Source organism: Hipposideros armiger, unplaced genomic scaffold (genome assembly GCF_001890085.2).
Source record: "Hipposideros armiger isolate ML-2016 unplaced genomic scaffold, ASM189008v1 scaffold_387, whole genome shotgun sequence".
NCBI lineage: Eukaryota > Metazoa > Chordata > Mammalia > Chiroptera > Hipposideridae > Hipposideros > Hipposideros armiger.
The window spans coordinates 1,689,195-1,699,913 of NW_017731737.1; the positions used below are offsets into that span (position 1 = coordinate 1,689,195).

The 10,719-nt window shown below is 36.8% G+C and overlaps 1 pseudogene; it reads left to right on the forward strand.

Moving 5' to 3' along the window:
* The first annotated feature begins 8,042 nt into the window (after positions 1-8,042).
* On the forward strand, positions 8,043-9,514 carry LOC109393728 (activator of 90 kDa heat shock protein ATPase homolog 2 pseudogene; annotated as a pseudogene).
* Positions 9,515-10,719: the final 1,205 nt, after the last annotated feature.

Genomic DNA, 10,719 nt, shown 5'->3' on the forward strand with positions numbered 1-10,719 from the left:
TATATATATATATATAGTCATGGGACATGGAGTATAGTGTGGGAGTGGAGTCAAGGGAATTGTAATAGATATGTATGCTATTGGGGGGAAGTGGGGTGGTGGATTGGGGGAGGGGGGTTGTCACTTTGAGGGGTAAAAAAGTATAACTATTGCACTGTGTTGTACAGCTGAAACTAATTCTAAAAAATGTGTATTTTATAATAAAAAATAATTAAAAGAAAAAAAATAGTCAAACTGCTTTTCTAAGTTTTGCGGATAAGGAAGAGCTGAGGGAAGTATAGCCAGAAGTGTTTTTTGGTTGGTTTTTGAGGCTATTCCAATGTTCTACAATGCCAGATGCCTGTGGATGTTATGAGTATAGGAAGTCCATCGAATAATTATACTATTTATCTCACTGTTGTGTGACTTTTTGGTAAAAGAAGAACCAGTGTTGTTAGGCATCTAAAAAGCTGAACACATGAATGTGTTGAAAAGCTGAACACATAGACTCATTTAAAGAGCCATGGTGGTGTGCCAAATGAGGTTGATGAGACCATGGAACAGCAACACTGGAACCTAAAAGTGGTCCATAGTTTTGAGGAACTTCTAATCCACCTGAGAGGGGGGCTATAGCCTGGTGTACTCTGTGTGCCATTAGTAGGTAGGCGCAACACCCAATGTAATGTGACTTCCCCTACCACATGACAAATACACCCATTTATGGCAAGATTCATATATCTGGTATGCAGTGGTAGACTGTGCATCATGAACTTAGGGTCCTTTATTTTGTACTCAAGCTATGATGGTGGATGTGTTGCTATGTCTAGTATGAGGAAGGTTCTATGCAGAAATCATGGTAATCTGGGCAGTACAGTTCAATCAGTAGATTGATTCCACTTGGTCTTATCAGAGTAAAGGCCCTCACTGTGGGTATCTACACAATTGATCCAGATAGTTCAATTGTTGTGGTTTGTTTCCACAGTCTGTGGTACTAAACAGAGATGTCTCTAATCTGCTAGTTTATAGCTTACCAGGTAGCAGAATAATTTGGACTATTGTCAACAGCCCAAGAGACACAAAACATAAAACAAGGTTCATCAAGGGGAGTATTCATTTACTAAGTAGAACTACCATGTCCATGTTTAGTATGCATAGCTCATGCAGTGTTTGAATAGCTGTGCAGTCCAGTGGACACCACTGGGTTTCAGTTTAGATGAACCATCAGTGAACCAGGCCCAGGCATTTATGGCAACTTCTGTGAATCAAGGACCCTATCATGCCAGCAACTGTACTTCAGTTGGTGAAGTGGAGGCAAAGATTTCTCCAATGAGATGATTCCCATTTTTTCTTTTCAAATAAAACAAAGATGCTATGGGGGTCAGGCCAGCAGCATTCCTAATTATATCATTTCTGCTTGACAAGTGAGATTGTTGAAGCCTTGGTTGTTAGCCACTGTCATTGACTCCAACTCAACACAACCCCAAATGGTAATATTAGCCTGGAAAGTCAAAAGCCTTCATGGGTCAGGTATTCACTTTTGACTAGCATCCCATAGCAAGCTGATTGTTGCTTTTCAAAGGGGTGTGCCTAGTAACTGTGTCATGGAGGCAACAAATCCAAAACCATAAGGGACATCACTGGAGGTAGGATGCCTCCCTTTTCCAGAGGCTCCAATGTGAAAACTCATCAGTCACAGAGACTGGCTGCTCAAAGAGGGTGGTACTGTAGAGAATATGGAAAGATCACTACGTAGCTGTTAACTCACCCTTTTGGTCTGGGCCCCATTCAAACCACGCTTATTTGTGGACTAGCCAGTATAATGTTCCAAGTAGAATGCTCACTTGAGTAAGTTCTTGAGCTCTTGCCCATGTCTTCAATACTCAGAGAGTTCAATAAATTGTTGGATCCCTCTTTGGTGATTGACAAAGATATAGTAGTTGTGCCTGGACTGTCAGAGAGATTGGGAGTTTTGGTACACACTCACGTAGGCCCAAGATACTCCTTGGCTAGTAGCCTCTAAATTTTGTTGAAGTTTATCAGCCACTCCTGCTGGTAGAAATGTAATAAGACTATAGTCAAGGACATTGACATTGAGTCTTCTCAATGTCATTGACTTGCAAACCCACAGGCTATCATATATTTGGTGAAAAATTCAGACATTAGAAGGTAGAGGCATTAGTGTTATCTTGGCCCATCCTGTGGTGGCAAGTAGCAGAGGAGTTTAGGTGCCCCTGGAGGCAAATGTATTGGAGATCTTGCTGCATGAAGGCTCATTGGTCTTGGTCCATGGGTGTCCAAGGGATAGGAAAGAAGGTGTTGGCCATATTTGACACAGTACTCCAAGGGTCATCAGCCTGTGTGATGAATTCATCTATGAGGCTATAACAGCAACAACTGAATTCAGTTTGCAGTAATCTATTATAAAACTCCTTCTCCCATTACCACTTTTCATGATAGGCCAGATAGGACTATCATGCTGATATTGTAACCTACCTTTGCTACCTTTAGGAACTTAATCAAGGCCATGATTTCCATTTGTCTTCCTTGGATTTTGTATTGTTTCTGTAAGACCACCATGGACATAAATGGTGGACAAGCTGTGAAGTGATTTATATGTCCCACTAGCAAGTTTCTGTATGTAGCACTTCCTGATTGGGAGATTCCACTGTGGATTTCACAAGTATTCGTAGCACACACATATCAGACATTAATGCAATTATACATTGAGCAGTAGAAACCACAACAGTACATTGAATTTAACAAAGAGCCCCATCCACTAGGACATATTAGCTCCCTATCCCTCATGCATGACCAGCTCAAATCTCATTACATAAATCTGGGTACTTTTATACCTACAGAAGCAAGGAGGATTATGACTTGGGCGCCTTTCTCCAACAGATTTATATAAGTTTGAGATTTTACCTTCCTCCAAACTCCCCAGAATACTTCAATAGATGCATACAGCCTTTGGTTATCCTTGGAGTCAGGGACACCTAGAACTCACACAAAATCACCTTTCTTGAGGTGACTGAAGTCAGGGTAGTGAAGAGGGAGAAACAAGAGTGTGTGGGGAAATCAGAGAGCAAGGCACATTTGCCTTCGGTTTTGAGCATGCACCTCAACCAAATGAATCTCCACTGTATCAGTCCACCCAAAGCCTTATATAAACAGCAAGTTCATCCTTACTGACTCCATCGATTCTATCTTTGGGGACTCTTTAAATCAACAGCCATAGTCATATTTATTACTGGTTGTGATTGTGAGGTTTATTCCTTTTGCTGACTTGGGTTTGACATTACACATTGGTGACTTTTTTTTTTATAAAGATTCTACCTTAATATAGGGTATCTGCAGTCCCATTATCAAAATAACAACTCAAGCTCTTGTTTGATTTCAACATAAGGCCTAGGGGAGTTTTCAAGATGGCATGGTTTACTGAACAAATTTGTCTAAATTACTTTGGGTCTATTTCTCATTCATTAGTGTGCAATCTTCATCAGCATTGTAAAGCTCACCCAGGGTAGTAAAAGCCCAGATACTAGTCAATATCTAATCTGTGGCTTCTCAAAGGAGTTTGTCTTTGTCATAGAAATCTCCAAAAGGGCCACAGCTTCCTCAGTAGCCAGGATCCACTGCAAAGAAACAGAAAAACAAACAAACAGAAAAACCAAAAAAAAACTCAAAAAACAAAAAACTGAGACAATTTATTTTCATCTCTGAAAGGATTTAGACTGCAGAAAGGAGTAAGCCATAAGACAACCAATCTATTGCCATTCTTTCTTAACAGACACCATATGCCCAAGTCAAGCCTTGTCAAGTCAATCCTCCACGTCTCATCTCTCAAGTCAATTAACCAAAATTCTAATGGTTTGCCTAATTTCTGCCCACAGTGGTCATGAAGGTCCCTGTATTCTTCCTCAGCATATCTCTTTTGAATAAAAGGTGGGGGAGCTTTTTGGCCCCAAACCCCAGGACAAGTCTTAGCACCAGTTATTGCAAACCAGCAGACCTGAGGAGGATCACAGGTGGGAGCACTTCATTTTCCCTCATACAGGAGACTTAGCATCACCCAGGGAATCCTTTAGAAAGCTGTCTTTACACCTGATCCCTAGTACTGAGCCTGAAACCATCTCCTCAACCCCTCTTACTTAAAAGCCAATACAGTGCAGGACCCTTCATTACCTACTCCACTATACATCAACTTCCCTTTACTCCTGTTAACCAGCCCATGACGCCCTAATTTTTCCTCTTGCAGAAAGTCATGTCTCTGTCACCATCCCATTTCTCAGGAAAAGGAAATGGTTTGAGATTTTTACCCATCTAACAAGTTCTGCCTCTCTTTCACGGATGCTCAGAGAAAACAATAAATAAATAAATAAATAAATAAATAAATAAATAAATAAATAAATAATAAATAAACCTACCTCTTGGATAATAGACAAAGACTGTATTAATTCCAATGACTGTAGGAGCCAGAGTATCAACATTTACACTGGTTCTCCAATTCACACAGGATGACAGGAAGAGGTTCGCATGACATCTGTATATATAGTGGGTTACAATGCAAGGGAGAAAACATGAGTTAGAGAAACCAAGTCCTTTATGACAGGTAGAAAGCATGCCTGATTTTTACCCAAGGGGTAACATGCCTTTATTATACTGGACAGTGGCAAAAACAATCATGATAGCAACAGCAACAAAACAACAAAAAATAAACAAAACAAAACAAAACAAAAAGCTGCCCTTTGCTTTAGTGGGTGAAACGGTCTCTATCTCCTGAGGCTGTTTGCTATGCTAACATCCTTAAAATAATAGCCCAGAACAAAGGCCTGTATCTCTGCTCATAAGACATGTAGAAATGTGAAAGACCCATGAAGTCTTTCTCCCAAGAACATTACCATGTGAAGATGTATAAAAGTGCATGCTCTGCCTCTGTCTTTATCTCTCTCTCCATCTATCTCTCTTACATACACATACTCACACACACACACACAGCAAATGTAGAAGAAAGGTTTTTGAGATGTCTTACAGCTTTAAAACTTTTTTTCTAAAAATTTTACAATAAAAATATTAGGATGTTCGTTTGATATGAACCTCAGAATTTCTTTAATAGCTGAGAGGATTAAAAAACTCCTACTTTCTCAGTAATTATTAAATGGAAAATGGAATGAATTCTAACCATATTAATAAAATAGATAAGAAGAATGACTGTAGAGAATAAATGAGAGACTGATACATGGCAATATTGAAAGTCACAGAATTAGGAGCATTATGTGTAGCTAAGCAGGTACCAGGGTGAAGAAATAAGCTGGAATGAGAAAGTTTGGCAAACAGTTGAGAAAGGAAAACAACCTGAGTTAAATTTATAATTGTAAAGAAATCTAGTCAGTTAAGGTGATGGAGGAGGACTGAGGGTAAAACAGCCCTGCTTCACTGAGCAAGATAATAAGTCTGCTCAGAGTATCCAGGACCCTGGAATTTTAGAGACTAAAGATTTAAGATGGCTGTAAAATAATGAATTGTAGTAGTTGACATAGGAAGGATGAATAAGGATATCAATTGAAGCCTACTCAACATAAGGAAAATCTGGCAATGTTTCAGAGGTGATGATAGTCAAAACTATATACAGAATTATAAAAAAAAAATTACTCTCAGAATTTTTTAGTACAGGAGCCGTTTAACTTACGTGAAAGTAAGGTCTTTTGAACAGCCATCTATTTCACAGGACATAAAGATCTTCTCTAGTGGGAGGTAACAGATAAAGCCCTTCTAACTCTTATCTGAAGATATATGCAGCACAAGTTTAGGAAATGCTTATTATTATATTATTTTTATTGTACCATAAATATTCATAGCATCATACCACTGAGGAAAATTTTGCCAAAGGAAAGATAGAATTCCAGCATGAATGAGCTTATGGAGCAATGTAATATGCAAAAGGAACAGAAGGAGAAATGTAATATATTGACTTTTAATTTTTATTTGAGACTGATGCTTGTGGCTATCTACAGCCAGCCTCATTAGTAGAAGAGCAAAAAATTATAGCTATACAAGAGGGAAGCACACTACAAATCCCAAACTCTAATTTTGACAGGCTTATTCATTGCATAAAAATGATGAAAATGTAACTAGTATCATTTATAATTACACTTTGCAGTCAGGTTTTGTTTTCCCTTTCTAAAAATACAAACACCAAATGTGCAAGAGACATTGAATAAGGCCAGTTTAAATTTTCTCTCAAGAACAAATGCCTTTTCATGGTCAAGGGTCTCACACAGGGTGTGTACACAAGATGGGCACTTCCTTTTTGATATTCCTATCTGGGTCTGCCTTGAAACTGAGAACTAAAAGGGGCAAATGCAGAAATTATTATTATTATTTTTTTATTTTTATTTTTTTTAGCTGAGCCATCCTGCTACCTGTTGGCAGCTCAGCGGCTGCTCAGCTCGGGCTGGACTCGAACCGCTGTTGCTCAGAGCTCAAACTCTTGAGCGAGCTCTTAACCAACTGAGCCACTCGGCCGGCCCCAGAAATTATTAATAATACATTAAGACTTACTCTTCCTAAAATGTATTATATTTTGTATAGTTAGCATAACCCCATAATGAAACACATTTCATTTGTGCTTAGCATTCTCAGATGCCACCTACTGCAATTGTGTCAAATCATGCTGTTTGTGCAGTATATATTACAAGAAAAATAAGTGAATTTGTATCTATATTGCATAAGCTAAACACATCTGTAAGATAGTCCTGTGGCAAGACATTTGTGTATATTGTCATGTACACAACAAAGCAGATCTGTTTTGAATTGTAACTTTGGAATCTACTTCTATCAGTAGCTTTGTGTAGACATGAGTACATGGTGGAATTGACTTTGAGTTCTTGGAGTATGGGTTCAGCTTGATTTTATTTGCAACATCTCTAGGGAAACCACAAAAGAAATTTGTATTGTCAAATAAATAATAATATCATAGCTAACATTTGGTCAGTTTTCTCTATGTACCAGGCATAAAATAAATATTTGTATGCAATTTCTTATTTAATTCTAACCATAGTCCTATGAGGCTTGTACCATTATCTATTATCTCTAATACATACATGAGGATATTCAGGTTTAAATGGTTATGCCCTTTCCTGAACTCTTAAACCTGATAAATTATATTATCAATACTTAGGCCAAGTTCTCTATGACCTTGGAGTTCAAGTTCTTTGTCAAGATCTGCACATAGAATCATTAAGAAATATCTTTAAAATACTTCAAGTTAACTATAGAGTTGATGTTTAGGCATGTCATTGAATACACAGCAGTCTTACTTAACAATTCAATACACATTGATCATAAATAATAGTTTTTTAATCTTACAAAATGATTTACTCAATAAAATGTTTAAATGATCTATATAATAAATGCAGGTGAAAGATGAACAATTATATTATTTGATCATGTTCAATTATTTTCCTGTGAAAATAAAATGGACTCTGACTAAATATTTAATGGAATAATTTAATCACCACTTTGTATGAAGATTAAAAGACAAAAATATTAAAAGCTACTATAACTACAATAAGTTGTTAATTGCTACACAAGATAAAAAGGTGTAAATTGTAATATAAAAAATATAAAATGTGTGTGTGTGGGTGGATGGGATAGTAAAAGTGTAGATCTTTAATATGTGTTCAAAGTTAAGTTGTTATCAGCTTAAAATAGACTGTCATAAATATGTTTTATGTAAGCCTTATCATAACCAAAAAGCAAAGACCTATAGTAGATACACAAAAGTAATAAAGAAGAAGAAATCTAAGCACACCACTACAGAAAATTATCATATCACAAAGGAATAGTGCAAGAGAACAAACAAAAGAATTACATAAGAGCCACAACACAACTAGCAACATGGCAATAGTAAGTCCATACATATCAATAATTACTTTAAAAGTAAATGGACTAATTTCTCCAATTAAACAACATAGAGTGGTGAATGAATTAGAAAACAATACCCAAATACATGCTAAAGAGACTAACTTCAGCTTTAAGGACATTCATAGACTAAAAACAAAGAGATGGGAAAAGATATTCCATGCGAATGGAAACCCAAAGATGACAGGGGTAACTATAGTTATAGCAGACAAAATAGACTTTAAGACAAAGACTGTAATAAGAGACAAAGAAAGTCATTACATAATGATAAAGAAGAAAATCCAACAAAAGGATGTAACATTTGTAAATATGCCTCTAATATCAGAGCACTTAAATATATAAATCAAATAAATATATAAATAAAAAAAGAATGAAGGAAGAAATAGACAGCAATATAACAATAGTAGGGGACTTTTGTATCCCACTTTCAACAATTGATAGGCCATGCAGACAGAAAATGAATAAGGAAACATTGGATTTAAACTATACCTTAGATCAGATAAATGTAACAGACACATTCAGAACATTCCAACCAAAAGAAACAGAATACACATTCTTTTCAAGTGCACATGGGACATTGTCCAGAATAGATAAGATGTTGAATCTGAATGAGACACCAGCAGGACCACCACTGGATACTGTAGGAGTGGAAGAATGGGACCCATGGAAAGAACTGGCGTTGGACACAACTGGCTGCCACCAACTGGGCCAAGGGGAAGCTCTGTGAGCTTTTAACAGAATCTCAAGGTGGCCATCACTGTGGAGAAAGAGGCTGGCTGCTGTGAGATCAGCGAGCTGAAGCAAGTGGAAGGTGAGGCTTCCTGAAGCAGCTGCAGAAGAATGCTGGTTTTCTCCTATGAGTGGAACATCAGACTGGACTGGAAAAGTATAATTAAAGCATCAGGTATGAAGCAAAAGGAATTGATTGAAAGACCCAGTCTTTCTGAATAAAATACAACTGATGACATTGAGCTAAATATGAGTTAAAAAAAAAAGGAGATGAGAATATACTGAAGGAACTTATAAAATGTGCAGGCAGCAAGGTCAGGGAGGCCCTTGGAGATTAACCTGAAGGCACTTAAGATAGAATTCACAATGGGGATGATTTTACCAATGAAATCTATGACAACCCAGAAATTGAATAATAAAAGGAAACTGAGTAATATAATATCTTACAGGTCTCATCCCCAGTGGCATTGGGTATAAGAATTCTCACTGAGGCATTGAAAATGACGGAACTGTTTGTCATGCCTGGAGAGCATCTTCACTGCGAAAGATGTGGTAAAAATTTTTCTGAATATATAATACAGAAGTGCTGTATTAGAAGCTGAAAAGGGAAGAAAAGTCCAAATGCTTGATGGGAATATCACAAATGAATATATAGAATTGTTAACAAATAAAAAGATTGTTATTAAATGGAGATGTAGGAACTGGCTAGAAGAAAAATAAAGAAGAATTGTGCTGAATTTTTTGCCTATTCTAGTGCAAACAAAATTACAATCAAAATGTAAAGGAGTTCCTGTCTGTAAAGAAGATAATAAAAAATCCTGTTGCCAGAAGCAGCATTTTTGAAGAAATAAAAGATTTGCTGCCGCTGACCACCCTAAATGGTTGAATTAGTTAGAAGATTTTATAAGGGCATTACTTTGTGTATGCAGAAAAATGTCAAGTTTACCTCTTCCCTATTATTACAAAAACAAAACAAAACAAAAATACCCAAAACCCTTAATTTATATTAGATGAAATCTTCAACAAACTTATACAGAATTTAAGGCATTGTTTGAATATTTACTCTGACTAGACTCTGCACTGAGTTAAAAACAGCAAGCAACCTGAAATTAGGTATTAACCTTCCTCCCATAGATGATCCTCTGGAATAGACTGAGTCCTTGAACAGAGAGTGGATGTTTTCCAAGTTAAAGCTTGTGCTAGTATGCTTCCTTTCAGTTGTAGCATTAGTTTAGAAATACAAAAATAAATAAATAAAATAAATAAAATAAATAAATAAATAATAAATGGTGTGTTGATACTATTCCTTTATTAAAAACAAAAAAAACCTTCAAAACAAAAAATCCTGTTTTTTTCTCTAAAACATACTAATTTTTTCTTCATGTTTTATGTTTTGATAGAAAAGTTATACATGACTACCCCTTAAGTTTACTTGAAAAGAGCAACAACCTTACTATCTGTCCAAAGTGTTCTGCTAAAATGACAGGAAAAAAAATTAAACACAGTGTTTACTGTTTTATTAATACTTCAGACTTGTAGTAGCCATTTTTTGGAATATTTTGAAATTGGACAAAGAGGAAAAAAACCTATAAATTATAGGAAAATTTGAAAGTTCAAACTGCAATTTTTAAATAATCCCTTCATTCTCCCTGTTCTGTGAACACTGGGTGAATATCAATAATACATCAGCTGCACAGAAGAAAGGATTCAAGAACTACACAATGAGCTGAACCAGGAAATGAGAGACCCAAATTGTACTCCTTGGTTTACTGCTACTGCTAGTCTGGGCCTTAGCTGTGAGCTCACAGTGATCTCTAAACCTCGCTCTAACCTCCATGCAATGTGATGAACACTGTCAAGACTATGAAATGAAGCCCTTAGCTGTTCAGAGCTCCAGCATGGCCTGAAATCTTTGTGCAGAGACAGGTCTGATGCTCTCTTGAGAGTTGAAAATAATTACAGAAGAGGCCAGACGTGGACCTAGCTGAGTCAGACGTTTCTGTATGAAGTGCGGTAAAGGGATATCCTTGAGTATGGGGATCCGTTTAGAATGCTCACAAAGATCCTGCACAAAACCGGATGGTCTCTGAG